This window comes from Tinamus guttatus, unplaced genomic scaffold, assembly GCF_059628265.1.
Source record: "Tinamus guttatus ecotype Peru unplaced genomic scaffold, ASM5962826v1 Tinamus_guttatus_pri_ptg000326l, whole genome shotgun sequence".
NCBI lineage: Eukaryota > Metazoa > Chordata > Aves > Tinamiformes > Tinamidae > Tinamus > Tinamus guttatus.
The window spans coordinates 758,590-774,974 of NW_028288860.1; the positions used below are offsets into that span (position 1 = coordinate 758,590).

At 46.0% G+C, this 16,385-nt stretch overlaps 1 protein-coding gene across 1 annotated transcript in view; it reads right to left on the minus strand.

The window, feature by feature from the left end:
- RALY (RALY heterogeneous nuclear ribonucleoprotein) overlaps positions 1-2,462 on the minus strand; it is a 75,203-nt gene extending 72,741 nt beyond the window's left edge. The window contains exon 1 of the mRNA XM_010212585.2: positions 2,423-2,462. The gene's annotated coding sequence lies outside the window, so the exon portion shown is untranslated. The remainder of the gene's footprint in view (positions 1-2,422) is intronic.
- Between the last annotated feature and the right edge of the window lie 13,923 nt (positions 2,463-16,385).

Below are 16,385 nucleotides of genomic sequence, written 5' to 3' on the forward strand. Positions count from 1 at the left end.
ACCTGCACCGTCTTTTCTAAATTAGGAAACTTCCTATATCGTTTCCTTCCTTGGGCCACGGAGATGCTAAGAAGGTCACCATCGGACCGCAGCTTACTGGGCTATGGAGTGCTGTCCTAATCCTGGAAGGACAGGAATGGCCACAGCTGATAAATGACCTGAACAAGTGATTAGAGTCTGGGTTTATTTGTGATTAGACCCAGTGATGGCACTCGGCGACACTGGCTGCTTCTAAGAAGACAGAAACAAAATTTCAGCCATCCAATCTTCACAGAGCTACCTAAATCCTAGCAATATGCTCTACGTCCCCCCACTATGGGACACTTCCACCTTGTACAGGTCAACCCAATAGCAGGTACTTCTGGCACCTTGACTGCATTGCTGGAATTATGGGCATTTTCAGCAATCTTCCGAGCTCTCCAAAGTTACCTTCAATGTTCTTCCTGAATTACCTGAAGAATAGATATTTTCACAGCCTTTTCGGTACTGCATGAAAAAAACGGTAGTTTCACACCCCATTTTGGATTTAGGTCCTGCTCTGTGAGCTCCAAATAACTTGGGGGAAAGAGAGAAAAATGAAAAAGAGAAGAATCAACCAGCAGAGTTTAAGAGTTCAGAAGTCTCGTGAAAAGGAAGAACTGCCACAGTTCAAGCCCTACAGTCCTGGCACGCAGGCTACAAGACGCTTTCCTCCTGTTAGGGGACAGCTCAGTGGTACCTAATTATGATAAATGCCGTACATGGAGAGAAGGGTCCATAGTTTACAGTATATAGCTACATACTGCATAGTTACAGCAGTTTTTAACAAGTTGGTGGCTGAAAGAAAACTTTAAAAACCTGCTGGCAGTGTTTTTTTTGTAAAATATCTTGGACATTCAAAAAATAAGGTATTTCTTCCATGCTGCTGAACCCTATAATTTCCCTGGATAAGTAAAATCCTGATCTGTGGAATTAGGGCACAGTATTTCTCTCATTCATGAAGAAGGGTTTTAGCCAGCACATTTGCTCAGCCACATCAGAATTTTTCATCCCTGCTTCATGTAAAGATATTTTCATTGCTGCTAAGAGACAGTACACTAAACTAGATAAAAAATGTTTTTAGACATAGCATAAACAAACGCAAATTCCTATTCTTGTTCAATTTCCTAATCTGCATTTGAAAAAGTCCAGAGGAATCTTTACCCCTCTGTTATGATGGAGTTTCACGGATAAGGTTTCCAAATAAGATAAGAAGTATAAATCTCACAGATCTGTATTTACTGAACATCTGCTGAGGTGCAGTAACTAACACAGCTCCTAACAAGGGGCTTCATTGAGTCACATATATTTTTTCTCTTTCCTTCTTAAGTTCCCAAGGGAAAAGCTCAACCACAATGCCAATTAAAACAAACATGTTACACCACGACCATAAACACAGCAGAACTAGCGATCAGGATCTGCTCTCATTCACCTGTCTGGGAACTGGAAGGGAAAAAAAAAAAAAAACACTGAGCCACGTTCATATCAAGTGTTGTGCATAATCCAACAACTTCTATTCAGTCCTGAAATCTTCATTCATTTTCCATTGATGCAAACTCCATGCTTTATTTAACTGGAGTCCCAGCTCAGGACTGAACAACAGCCAACAAGGATCCCTGGACCAGCATTTCCTAATACGTAGGGCACAGTGTCACTCAAACTGATCCCAGATTCCACAGGAAGCTCTTCTTCAAACAGGTGCTGTTGGTTCAGCCTGTCTCGCCAAGCCGTGTTACGAGGGAAGGTCCAGTACAGGATCTGACTGTGCTCGGACAAGTGCCCTTCCCAGTTTGCCAGGGGAACACGAACTAAACTGCCCGAGTGCTGTTCCAAGCCATTGTTCCTCAGCCAGCTCCACAGTGGACACAACACAAACCAGCGCTGGCACCTGGCAAGCATCCTTCCTGATGGATATTGATGACTTGGTTATCTGGAGCGCGCATGGCGAAAGCCAAAACAAGAGTCCGCTCCTGAAACTACCCACACATCAAGAGCATATCCACATGCCCTTACAACACGTTGCAAACACACAATTAATCAGAAATTAAAATGTGCTGAATCCCGCCATGTCCAAAAAGACCACAGATCTGCTCATCAGGGCTTGATTAAGGGATGTCAGCCCCCAGTCCATAAGGGAACGTAGGTTCTCAGCCTATCCATCAGAGTTTGGCTCTGCCAACACTCACCCTAGACCAGTATAAGACCACTTTCAGCAGGCTCATCAGGAAAGCCTGAATCCCGAATGAAACTCACTCGTAACCTTCTGCATCTCAAGCAAGGTATCCTTCTTGCCCCAAATCTCACACCATCTAGTTGTTCCGTGCACAGCAGAGCACAAAAGCAGAGACCTCTCAGTACCATTTGTCATTTCTAATTATAAAATAAGATAAAATCAGTTACTTACCTGCAGTGGTGTGGGCACTGGGAGTTTCAGAGTCCTTCCCGTCACCAGTGGGGAGCAGACGTAGTACCCTTCCACAATCTCAGCTTCACCCTACAAGAATCAGGACACACAGTTTTCTGCCAGTTGTGATAAGCAGATAATCCAGTACTTTCTAATCCTCAGCAGAGAAGGGTATGCTGTACTGGAAATAAGAGCCTCTGGCTCGTTGTCTGCGAGGATCAGACCCAGGACTTTCAGATCTAAGACTCTGAGCTGCTTAACAAGTAGCTCAAACTAGAAGACACAGTCAGCTCTGTTAGCAGGACTGAATACTTGGAATAGCAAGACTTGAATACTGGTGGGGTATTAGTTCATACTGGCTCAGGCTAAGGAAATCTCACGAAAAATACTGATCTTGCATGCTGATTCTTGCAGAGAAGACAAATTTACTGATAGACAGAGGTGGACAGGAATATTTGGTCATGTTGACTGGGATTTGCTGAGGGAAAACCGAAATATTCAATAGTAGAACAGAAGCTTTGCTATGGTTTTCAGCTCTTGTGGTGAAAAGCTGAAAATAAAAATTTTGCTTTGGATCAGGCTGACTTGAATTGAAAAATTTTGTTGACTGAAGTGGCCGTGTTTCTCCTTAAGTCTCTTCAGTTTTCCTCTGGATCCCCTCTGAACTGCCAGGATTCCTGCTGGGACTTCACATTAAGGTGCTTCCCCTTCCCTCCAAGGGCTGAGATTCCTGGCTGAGCTCCATGCAACACACTGATTTCCCACCCGTGAGTCCCGCCAGGTAGAAACTAAAACAGGCAATTTTCGTAGAAATGGCAGCCGAAGGACATCCTATGGCAATTTTTATGTTGGACACAGGTGTACTGCACAAGCTTCTGTGCAGAAGCAGCCGCACAAGCAAGCTGGCTAGCTGTCCTCATTGCAGGAAAGTCTTTGGCTCAGACAGAATAGAGCATATTTGCACACCTTCTTTAAAAGTGGGTTTTACATCCCATCAAATCCTCACTTCCCTACAACCAAATTCACACCAGCGCCTCCATCAGACTCAAGAACTCCTGGGCAAGGAGCCTCATGCTCAGGCAGACAGGAGGTAGATGAGTCTCCTGCATGCTCTGTGCTTTCCAGCCCCAAGAACCACGGTAAGGACTGTCTTTAAGAGAGCAAAGTCTCAAAACCCCAAAGTTTACAGCATTGGATCCACTCCATACCCCCAGTCCAGTGACTAAACCAGTAACAAGATCCAAGGATTTAAACTCAACTGTTGTTCCCAAAAAATCAGCTCTCTTAGGCTAGTGAAGAAATACAAAAAAGGCAATAAATCAATGCAGAGAATTCTTATGCTATTTGTTTTCCATCCTCTTCAATTGGTAAACTCTTAAGGAAAAAATTCTTCACAGTGAAGGTGACAGAGCACTGGAACAGGCTGCCCAGAGAGGTTGTGGAGTCTCCTTCTCCAGAGATCTTCAAAACCCGCTTGGACACAGTCCTGTGCCACGTGCTCTAGGTGACCCTGCGTGTGCAGGGGATTGGACTAGATGATCTCTAGAGGTCCCTTCCAACCTTCAGCATTCTGTGATTCTATGATTACTACTTTTTGCTTTCCAAGAAATGTTTCCTGAGTAACCAAGGCTTTTTTTTTTTTTTTTTTAATTGAAGGAGCTACACATTTTCACCCTGCTTTGTGAGATACTCTGATATCCAGGCTGTCTGATCTCATGGAGGGGACACAAGGGGCAGTCAGGACTCTGTCAGTTATAATAAATGCTAAGATGAAGAGTTAGTTCATCTGTCCAGCCTGACAGAATAGACCCTCCATAATTAGAGGCTCAATTGAGCCTCAATTATGCTACAGCACTGCACTGCAGAAGGTCAAACAGAAAAGAAGCTTTAATTAAAACAGAGAAAGGATCAAAGAGGCAGAGAAATGAACCACTGGGCTTTAACCAACAGAGAAGACAAACATATCTAATGAGCTGATCAGAGGTCACACACTGGCTGTCACAGCAGAAGTCTCCACACATTCGGCAGTGCTGAAGAAATAATTCTTCCTGCACAGAGCTTCAAAGCTCTGCACAAACCACCACAGTGACAACGGCTAAAACAGAAATGGCTTTTGTGCAGTGGAGGAGTGAAAGAGGACGGTGAAGAGGTTGGCTTGAGGTCAACCCAGGTCTGAACAGAGCTCTGAACCTGGCACCTCTTAGTTACGCTGGGCACTTGGAAAAGAAATCAGCTTGTGGCCTGGGCTCGGGCTCTGCTGTGATTACAACTGTCATAGTCTTGTGAGTCCCTTCTTTGCTGTTATTCTGCCAGCAAAAGGGGGGAAGGACAGGGGGAAGATGGAGAATTATAGGAAAATAATTCCTATAATATTCCTATAATATTCCTTGGTGGAAGATACCAAGGAAGGAGGGGCAGAGACTTTGCTTGAGTATTAGATGAGTTTCTGAATGCCTCCACCTACCCTCAGTCCCTGCACTACAGGAAGCAGTCTCACTTAGCCCCCTTGACAGGCTGAAGTGCTTATCTTGCCCCAAAAGCATTCCTTCACTCGTTGATAAAAACAACCCAAAAGTGAGAGAAAAGAAGGGATATACAAGAGGAAAAGGTGCACAGAGCAGAAAAGAGCATCAAAAAAGCCGTTCTTAGCTCGACCACACTCCAGTGCCTCTTTGACCAAGGGCCAAATTACTGAATCTCTTTGGGCCCCTTGGACTCATAACCTCACATGGAAGGCCTACAAGAGATCGTGGCATAGACAGAACTCACCATTAGCAAAACCAAGGGGATAAGAAAAGAAAAAAAAACCCTCTGCTGCTCCATAATTTCCCATTTCCCAAAGGCACAGCGGCAATAAAGGCCAACTGGTCCTGCCCTTCTGCTAAGCTCGTTCCTGCATGAGCCAGTGACACATAGTGAGCAGCAGGTTCCAGTCCTTGCAAGGCTGGAGTTAATCAGTATAGATTACCACCCTGTGATTTTTCTAGAACCACTTCAACCAATTCTGAGCAATTCAAAAATAAGGAGGAGGGAGTAAATACCCTGCCAAACTGCAGATAAAGCACAACAAAATTGCTCAGAAAAAGGAAATACACTGAAGTGTGCTGGTTTATTTTCAATCTGGGCCCCTAATGCATTTCCCTCCTCTCCCTGAATGATAACAGGTATAAAAATTAAATATAAATTCTCCAACAAAAAGCAAAATGCACTGAAGGATAATAAATCACTGGGACTGGATGGCATTCAGAGGAAGTTGGGGGAAGGAATAAAGGATGAAGCAGTATAGATACTAAGATATATCATTGGCTCTTACCAACCCAACTACTCATCCTCAGGGCAGGGAACATGCCATGAAGGGCTGAATTTTGATCAAGAAGCCAAGGGGATTTGTGAGGTTGGTATCTCATGTTATTGGCACAGAAGGGTTCAGAGTAGGGAGCTCCACATGGCACCATAATCATTCTCCATCTCAAGTAGGGAAGAGGATGAGGCTCTGCACATAGGGAGTCCAAGATTATGAACAGAAAACAGCTTTTGTAAACACACTTACTTGCAGATGCTAAGAGTTTTTCAGAATGTCTTTCTATCCCAATAGGCTTTAGGTACAAATCTGTATCTGTTGCTATTCACCAAAGCTAGAAGGTCTGCACACAGAAGGTCTGTGTCCATTTTGGGAATTTTGACATGTTAGTCTTGACATGTTTTGTTATCATTTGTGTATTAAATGGGGTAGACCTGGACCTGTCCCATGCCATGTGCAGAACATGAGACACACTCTTCTTACTTGCACATACTCTTGTACCTGCAGCATCATATACTGCCTCACCTTCTTCCCATGACCCATGAGCCAAATGCAACCCACTGCACCGGCACTGGCAGTGAGATGAATCAAAAACACCAGAAAAAGTAAAAATGAAATGTCCAATGCTGCAGCAGGGAAACACACATTTCCAAACAGTAGCTGTCATGGACTGGATGCTTTCCTCTGAGCTAAGTTGAGATCTTTCCATTTTAGATTTCTGACAATCCGAAACAGTCCTTGGGGCATCACAAGGAAGCACAATATTCCTGAAACAACACTTCAGCTTTGATTTTTATTTTTCTCACAAACCTTTAATTTTGCAGGAAACTCCTATTTCATTAAACCTAAAGATCTTGCTTTCCTCGGGCTTCCTCCCCATCTGGGTCAGGAAATGCAGTTTAGCTGGGGAAGAGGCTTCATCTTTACACTGCCTATCATGGTGATTTGTCATTTAAAAAACAAGTGTGGAGCTGGTATGAAATAGCATCAGCTCAGGATGCACATATAGAAGGCTGACACCAACAGTATGTCTCAGCAGGAATCTGAAAGTGCAAATTGAAAATTCATCTTCTGTTTGGTGTCCTTGTTTTGTGCCCTCAAACTTCTCAGAAAATTTTCCTTTTGAGCTGGGATAAAAGAAATGGCATTCTGGGGAAACCAAGTGGTTTGAAAAGAAGGCAATTTCAGCATTGTATGCTGAGGCAGCAACAGTCTTTGCATGAGTATTTTGCTTTCCTCATAGTGGTGAGGCTCTTGAGGACGTGCAAGCGGGAGTACATCAGCACAGTCACTTGCCCTCACAACACCAAGATGGCAGCACAGAAACTGCAGCTCCTGCTTCTTCCTCCCTCTCTATATAACCTTTTGCCTCCTCTTGCCAGCCTGGATAAAACGCCTGGCTCCGCTCGACGCATCCCCTTGCGCTCACAGGCGAGACAGGAGTGAGCAACTATGGAAATGCCCTCAAGCAGCTGAGAGTTTGTACTGAGAAGCCAGTTGGGTGGGAAAGGGTTACACTTTCCTTAAAGACCCCCAGATCCTTTCTCCACGATCCAGAGCCCAGAGAATGGAACAAAGTGATGAAATACTTCTGTCAGGTTACTACTGAGATCTAAGTCAATCTAAACACATCCTCTGCAGAGAAAAGGACCAAGGAAGAGCAAGGTGAGCTCTGCAGATGGTTTAAGTATAAACTCTGCTTATTCAGAGTTGTATGCTAAAGTAGCATAGTAGTTAGAAGGTAGTTAGAAGGGGATCAGGACCTGGGTTTCATCTTTCATACTGTTACAGATTCTCTATCAGATTTAGGGCAGGTCCCTTTATAAACTGATTCTCATCATTGAGGCTTTCAATGTGGGGCAGCCCAATGACACCAATGACAGAACCATCACAGGTCCTTCTCCACGCTGGGACTTCCTGGGGCATGGGCTGTCCACGAGCACTAGGGCTCAGGCCTCCTCAGCCCAACAGCAGCGGTGGCAGTCAGTTGCCTTCCAGGGCACTTTGGGGACTTTGTGAACAATCACACCCACATACTAAGAGCACAAAAAACAGCCAAACAATTTGACTTCAAAAAACATTCAGACTGGGTCAGCTCAGAGCTGAAACTTAAAGGGTGAGCATTTCCAGGCTCTTGGATTTTCTGCTTGGTCAGTCTTACATGACTAGACATCTCCAGAATAAGAGATGTTTGAAGTCTGAGTCAGAGCAGAGGACTCTGTGCTTCCCTAGATGCTATCAGTAACACCCTGGATTTAAATACTGCTTGGTTTTCTAGCGTTTCTACACCTTAGGCCATGGGAATAAAATGGGAGGAGGCACTACATCTTAACTGGTACACTTTCATCAGTAATTGCATGCCTTAATCAATAGTTGCAGGTTTCATTGTCAAAGCCCTGCCTCTAGATTCTGATGCAAATTTACTGTCTGAGAACATAATGTGTTATTTTAAAGCAACACTTTGGCTTCAGTCTTACAATGACCATTTAATGTTGAATTTTCTCATCAGTAACTCAACATTCAGATACTCCAATTGCTCATCCTACCTTGGGTTAGGTCTGTTTGGTGACTTACCATACCAGACACTTACTCACTGTGTCAGTGGAACTGAACTTCACTAACTAGTGACCAGCAGGTTAGCAGGCTGGGTTAAGGGATGGCAGAGAGCAATGGCCTTTAAGGTACCAGCAAGAAATTGAGGAGAAGCCCGATCAGTTCCTGGCTCTTACCCAAACTCTCTTCATAATCTTGGGTTCCAGTTCTGCACCTCACTCTCATCTGTACTAACTGGTACTAGTAACGCTTCCCACAGAAAGTCATGTGGATAAACTAGTTTATCTTTAAGAAATATCTATTATGATGGATACAAGGGCCCAATTAGAAAAAAAATAAATAAAAACAAAAGCTAGATATTTGCTTCCTTGCATCACCACTGGCTTTAGGGGAACAAGCCAAGGATGACTGCAACACATTATAGCTGAACTTTTTAGCAATTTGTGAATTTTCTGAGTAATTTCCCACAGACCAGGTTAAATTAATTCCACTGACTGCTTGAGGTGGAGTTTACCAGAAGCCTCTGAAGTGGCTCAGAGAGGAAACGATCTCTGTCTTGGCTAGCAGATGGCAGCAGAGTCAGTTTCAGTGCAGGAGGATGGTCCATGCCCGATGAGCTCAGATTTCTGCTGTCATCCTTTTGATAACAAAGTGCAGAAATAACTCCAACGTAAAATGCTGTAGAGCCTCACCACACTAGATGCCATACACCAGGGGACAACCCTTGTCCCAAAACACAAACCAGCAAACCAAAGCTTAATATCAAAACACACAAAAGACCTTTTTTTTAAAAAAAAAAAAATCCAGCTGAAAAAAAAAACAAACAGAACCAGAACAAAAACACAACTCAGTTATGAAATCAGCACAGGGCCACATGCCAAACTCCAGCTTCTAAACACCTCCTCCGCCGAGCTGGAACTGCAGAGGAGCCCACATCTGGGCCAGACATTCATGCCAGGCTTCCTAACATAAGTCAAATGCCTCATCACCCTCAGCGGCCACAGGGAAACACGATACAGGATGGAAACGCAGGACCTGACCCTTGGAAAAACCTTGTCCTCTGGTTGCTTTACTATTTTTTTTAAAGCAATACAACCTTAAACGCTTCATAGCACCGTGGGCCTAAGACTTGCTGGAGCACCTCAGGCCATGACTTGCAGGCTAGGAGCTGGCATTATGCACTTATCATGGCACTGTGGGATGGGGGACAACATGCAGGGACATGGCAAGGAGGAGCAGCCCTACATGCAGCTCCCGGGAGTGCTGCCAGCACAGGAGGCACCAGCCCAGCATCACGACACTGGTGTTAAAGACGAGGAGAGGACAGAGCGCACGTGGTTCTCTGGTTGTCCCGTGCTCAGCCCAAATACCCGCTGCTGTTTTTCAGCAACCAATATTTCTATAGCCTGCCATGAGGAGCTCTGCCCAGGTCAGGATGCACTCTCCATACCTTTGCTCCAGCAATTTTCCTGTGCTGGGAAGCTGCAGAGAGGTCTCACTTGCTGCTCCCTTTGTGGGACAGGAGACCTTTCGGTGGCAGCAGCAGACACAGCCCAAGGCACGAGAAGCCAAACTCCAGGGCCCCAGCAAGGACAACGTATCTGCATGGGAGCTGTCACTGCCCCTGTTATCCCTCTGCTCTTCTAAGAAGTGGCTCTGGCTTGTCCAACGTGACAGCTCACCTTGAGCAAATGGATGGAGTGGATGCCAAAGCGACCTGCAGAAGTGCTTCACTCAAGGGTGCGAGGAGCCCCAGGATGCTCTGAACGTTCCCTGCAGCGATGGCTCCAGGCACTGCCTCTGCACACTCCAGGGCCAGGAACACATCCTGGTTGGGCAGCACGGGCAGCAAGGGGTAAAGTTCTTTCCAGGCAGTTTGTTATCTGCACTGATGAAATTCATTGCCACTGACTGGCTGCTACAGACTGTAATTGTATTTTAAATCGAATTAGGGACCGCGGGCTCTCCCCAGCTCTGTGCTGCAAACAGAAACATCTCACGGAGCTTGCAGCCAGCGTGTTAAAGGGTCCATCTGGCGCCGACCCTGCCAGCTGCGCAGATGCAAGCGAGGCCAGCAGACACCCCTACAGCACAACACCATGCTGGGCTCCGTGCTTTCCCCACGGGAGCTGAGGACGAGCCCAGGATACCAACTGGCGTGTTTAATCCCCTGCTGCCTGTTCATATATATATATTATCCTGTCCCTAACTCATCTGTAATAGCCGCTTTGCTCCAATGCCTGCCCGTCTCGTTGCAGCACCATCATCACGAGACCAGCTGTACATACAACATTTCTCCTTTGAGCAATTTGCAGCGGAATTCTTGACGGTTTGATGCAGTCATTTTGTTCCCCGAGCCAATGTGATGTTAATTATTGTTAAATATGCTTATCTGTTACATACAGTTCTGTCTAAAGGTCTGTGTGGGAACCTGTGACAGTGCTGGTTGTGCCGTGCTTTGCAGCCAGTTTGCACTCCCTGCCTTCTCCTTTGAATGTTTTGCCATTAATCCAGGCACAGCAGATAGACATTAAGAAAGAGCACAAAATACCTCAGCTGCTCAGGTTGGCACTTGGATAGGAAGTGATTAGCTCGGGCAGCGCTAGTTGCACAGGAAGGTCAGATAATAATTGCCCGTGCGAATGCAGCAGCCGTTGCCAGTTAAGGAACTCTGTGGCCCAAAGTATATACATTTTCTTCCTATAATTCAAAGTTGGCTATATCTGGCATAGTGGTGGCTCTGCTTCATCACACAAGCAGCACACAGCACAATTGCAGCATGATCAGCCCGAGACGAGAACGAGGAGGACAGATCCAAGACAACAAATACTCCTAATCACAGCAACTACTGATACTAGGATTGAAGCCCATGTGCCATTGGGAGTCCGAATCAGGACTGAACTGTCCCAACAGAAACCCCAGTGCAATGTAACACTTGCAAACACTTTTCAAACACTTTTCAAATTTCAACACTTGCAAAATGAAATATATTGAACTGTTTACTGAAAATGGCATTTGATTTTACATTGCATTGTTTTATACTTCAAGATAAAAGATGTTTACCTCCTAAAGCTCCCTTCCTTTCTCAGGAATCATAGAAAATACATCATAAGCATCATAGGAAAATACAAGAAAATACTGCATTTATTGAATGCATTCATTTTTTTTCCTCTTCCTGTATATAAAGGAGGTATGAGCTAGATGAGCAGAACACTTTGCACCCCTCAGCTTTCCACAGAGAACTGAAGGAGAAAAGAGGATCTGAGTGGATGTAAAGCAGTTCAAAGGCTGCAGACCTCTGTACTGGGGCATGGGAGCGAGGGCTCTGCTCTACTCTGAACCTGTTGAGTTTGGTTACAAGAATTAAATTAGCAGCATCAGCCCATACCTGACTTTCGGAATCCATAAGGTCCTGCATTTAACCACTGAGTTGGTCGCACACAAGGGCTCCTCCAGCCCTTGTGGGACCTTGCAGGGATGACAAAGTCTTCTCCTCTCCTTCCTCAAACACTTTTATTTAACACAGCTAAAGTTAAGTAAAATAAACTCTCTGGCAAATATAGATTTGTGCTTCAGGGCCTCAGCTTAGTTGTAACAGTGTAAAGCTGGAAAAAATGTACTGACACCCTCCCTTCCTTTTAACGCAGATGCAGCAAAAGGTGAGAGGTGGCTTTACATGTTTAGAAAGGTATGAGACAACCCAGGTCCCCTCCAAGGTCAGGGACAGGGTGTCCTGCAGCTAAAAATACAGGGACAAGCCAAAAAGTCAAGGTTAGTGAGAGGCAGGCGCGGGCTGACTGAAGACAACAACAGAGCCAGCTCGTTTACTGAGCGGGTGACTACGGGCAGGAGCGACTGAACCTCCTGGCACACGCTGCCCGCGCGAGTGACGGGCTCCTGGCAGCTGTAGGAGTCTGATATCTCTCCTCCAACACACAGGAGAGATATTCCCCTTGCCCTTCCCTCATTGCAGGCTCCAAACCTTTCTTTTAATTATTTTTAGCTGTTGCACAAAGCAGGACAACCTGCAGGAACACGGCAAGACGGCAAAGCGAAAATCGCCACGTTGGGCTGGCAGCCGATTTGACGCTAGGGACTTCACTGCTAGGCATGGCTCTCATGGGCCCCAGGAGCTGCCAGTCAGCCCACCTGGTGGAAAAACCAATTGTTTCTGCTCTAACCAAGTGCGAGGTCCAAGTGCATGCACAGCCTGTTCATGGATCTGCAGGGAGTTTGTGCAAGAGAGCAGGAAGACTCAAAGCTGCCCGAAGCAATATTTTGCTGCATTTGGCACCAAGCAGAAAGCCTGTGAGGGATAGCAGCTTTTAGGGACGGTTCTCTGAACGACCCATGGACCCTCTGATCACATCAGCTGAGCTGCAGCCTCCATTCCTCTGAGGCTCTTCTCTCTCCAGGGCGCTGCTGCTTCTCCTGGGGCTGTTCCCCATCAGGGCCACTTCACTCCCAGCAGTTCCCTGGGGCTCCTTCTCCTGCTGTTCTGCACTTTTGTGAAACCCGCACTTCAAAAGTGCCTTGCAGAGCTCATTGCTCTCCATCTCCTCAGGCAGCTCTATCCCCTGGGGCTCTGCGTAGTCTTGTGCACAGCAGTGCACACTGAAGTAGGTGAACCTCCCCAAAGCCAAACTGATCTGAAAGCTGGGTGCTGCACAGCTACCTTCTGCATTTTCCCTAGGTCCCTGCAGGAGCCAAGACACAGCAGCTGCAGCAGGATAGGGAATACAAAGCATCACGGTTCACCCTCTGCCCGTTTAGAAAAGCCAACACTGAGATGTGTGAATTCTGGGAGCTGAATTTTGGCCTCCTGAATGAGCTGTACAGAGCGACACAGCAGCAGCCGGGGATGGCCAGGATGTGGTCTATCATCCATGATGCACACATGATTGAACAGTGTGAGGCACAACCCATTCAAAGGAGAAGTGACTTTCTGATGGTGATGGAACCTTTGGGCCTGTTGGGATAATGAGACACATATCGTTCCCACCAGATTCAAGGCCTGCAGGAGAGAAACTAGTCAAGCATCATGGCCACTTGAAAAGGTATCACAGCATCCTCTTAGCTGTCTGCACCAGACCCACACAGGGAGGATCTGAGTTCCCGGGCATATTATTCCACATTGCATTAATGCTTAAGGGATGTAGGGCAGGCTGCATCATCCTGGGATGTTCCAGTGCACAGAGAATGATCCGAAACAAAATATTACTACTTCTTCCACAGTGTTTTAATAATCCCAGTGGATCAGCCCCCCTTGTCTCCAGAGCTGTGCAATGCTATAATCACATCTCAGGTCCCCACACACTCCAAAAGGGGACTCAACTCAGACACAACCAGCTGAAATCAAGGGAAAACTGGCAGGATATAATTAGCCGCATCAGAATTTAATTCAAGCACCAGAGCTGACGCTTGCCAGAATGCCACGAGGACTTCTGTGACAAATATTTGACACCTCCACCCAAAGGACACTACTTATAGCAATGCCCTGCAGGGCTTCTTAAGGAATCGGAGCAATGCAGGGGTGAAAAAGTCATCTAGTCCAGGGTCGTCCAACTTCCCACTCCAGGGCTTTGCAAGAGAACCAAAGCAGATATTTCACAGGTCCATAAAGCAGCCTCAGACAGATCAGAAACCAGCCCAATTGAGCCCACCTTTCCAAGCACAGAATTAAAGAAGCAAGATGAGAGGTTTTCTCTTCACTTGTAGTATTCTTCTTAGTTAAATTCTTATGGCGAACAGATCTCAGCTCTGGGATGTAGCCACCACAAATACTGGGGGAACATCGAGAAGATGCTGCAAGGCAGGCGGCATGCCAGGCTGAGCTTGCCATGAAGGGCTGCTCAATTTAATTTGCCTTCCTTCATTAACCTTAATGGATTTACATTTGAGACTAGTGCTGAAAAAAATCAATTATATATCTATTTAACCTCATTGCCCTGATATTATTCCCTCCGTCCCAGATTTGGCTTCCCATCTCACATTTGAATTCTTGCTGGCTAAGGACTGCAAGGCTGCCAGAAATTTGGGCTTAGTCTCCATGCTGTAGGATAAACTTTCAGATGCATGATCAAAGCTAAGGGAAGGATACAACCTAAGTTGCTTTTGCAAGAGTAATTTCAGCAATATACTACTGCAAAAATATTAATAGCAAAACTCCACTCAGGCCTACAAGCCCATATATTCCCTTATAATTTACACTCTACCGTGTGGATTATGGATTATGTCTTGCTGTTAGAAACTCTCCTCTTCTGATATGAATGCTGCCAGAGCTCTTATAAAAGTGGGAACTGTATCAGGGCTCATAGTAAGAATCAATAGACCTCTGCATCAGTTAGTGGAGGCCTTACAAGCTATCTGGCACAGGGACAGCATGATCGGTATTAGTTTACTGCCAGTTGCCTGAAGCTGTGGTTATTCACTTTTACCTGGGTGCTGATGTAAAACACACCTCTGTGGAAAAGCTGATCTGAGGAGTTTTACAAAACACCCTTTAACCAGACAGATGCCGTCTACAACAGGCTTTGCTGCAGCTTGCTGGGAACCACAGATTGGAAGAAACAACTGCAGAGCTGTGGGAAACCCTGTTTTTTGTGCTATTTCTGTCTGTGAGAGCCAAGCAAAACATCAAGAACTGAAATGTAAATTCAGCAAAGGCGCATATGCTGCTCTTCCACTCACGGACTTCAGAGAGAAAGCACGCTGCCAGACCCCAGCCCAGGGCAGCCTAATGCTCAGCGTGCTGTTTGCAGCATCCTACCTCCTAGCCCCTCACGGCTAACCAACTTTGGCCATTTGGGAAGACTTCTTCTCTTGGAAATCTGCTTGCAAAAGAGCCAGAGATTCAAATGCAGACACACAAGACCAAGGGTGCCCGGCCACCTGCGTAAGCTTGGGCACTCAGAGCTCCGGGCACGGGTGCAGGGGATGGTGCTTGAGCAGCTCCAGCCAGAAAGGCATATATTAATTCACTGCTAAATTGGATGGCTTGTTGTACACAAGCAATTTCTTTTTTTTTAATGAAATGGGTGTATCATTATGATTAGGCAGAGTCATTAAATTCAGTTTTTAATTAGATTTCTGTAATCAGAAATTTGTTGAATTATTCCACACAGGAGGGGGAAAAAAATTGCTTGGCTGGGGTTATATAATGTTGTGACAGGTTCCTCTATCACCCCAGACTGACTGATCATCTAAAACAAACAGCACCTCAGATTTTGAGGCCTTTACGTGGTGTGCATAATTCTTAACTGTGGCCAAGAGAAAGAGGCAGAAAGCATGAGGAGCAGGTGGAAAATATGATCAGTTTCTATTGGTATTTGGTTGTGCTGCTAAGATGCTCACCTTACCCAACTCAGGGAGCCATGGAATGTGATCCAGCACCTTCACACACCGCAGCGGAGCCGCAGCCCCGTGTCGACGGGCTCAGACAGGCTCGCTGTGCTGGGACGGCACCGGCAGCAGTTGGTTGCCGCTGCCTCAGCACGTCTTCCTTGGCCAAGCAGATGTGATCACAAGCTATGAACTGGGCTGAGAGGCCTCCTTGGCACAAAGAGAGCAGCAGGGTTGCACCAGCTGCGATAGACAAGCAGCAGCTCCATCTTCTACAAGCAAAGGACTGACTTCATCCTGAAAGGAATTTCTCCATGGCGGGTAAGCACCAGGGCAGAAGAAAAACTATTTGAGTTAAAGGATAGGTTGACACAGGGAGAAATATTCATAGCCCACTTATGGCCCGACTCACGCAATAAAGCTATGACTACCAGAGCAGGAGGGTTTGTTTGGTTCCTCCAATCTCCTCCTAAGTCATGGGACAAAACTGCTTGCAGAAAGAAGCTTCTGTCTGGGGTTGTCCACAGCAGTTTTGAAGGAGAGGGACATGACTGAGTTGGGTGCTCCCTTGTAATCCTTTCAGCGAGGGCCCAACACGTATTGGTGCAAGGGGCAGATCCAGGCACGCTTTTCTTCATCAGTTGCTCTAGTGCTCAGACACTGTGTCTGACTCCTCCTGCCACTAAGAACACTTTTCAGGAGGAAAAACACCGGGGTTTAAGCGCCAGCACACTCGACCATGAGCTGCTGCAGAACAGCTAGCTCAGG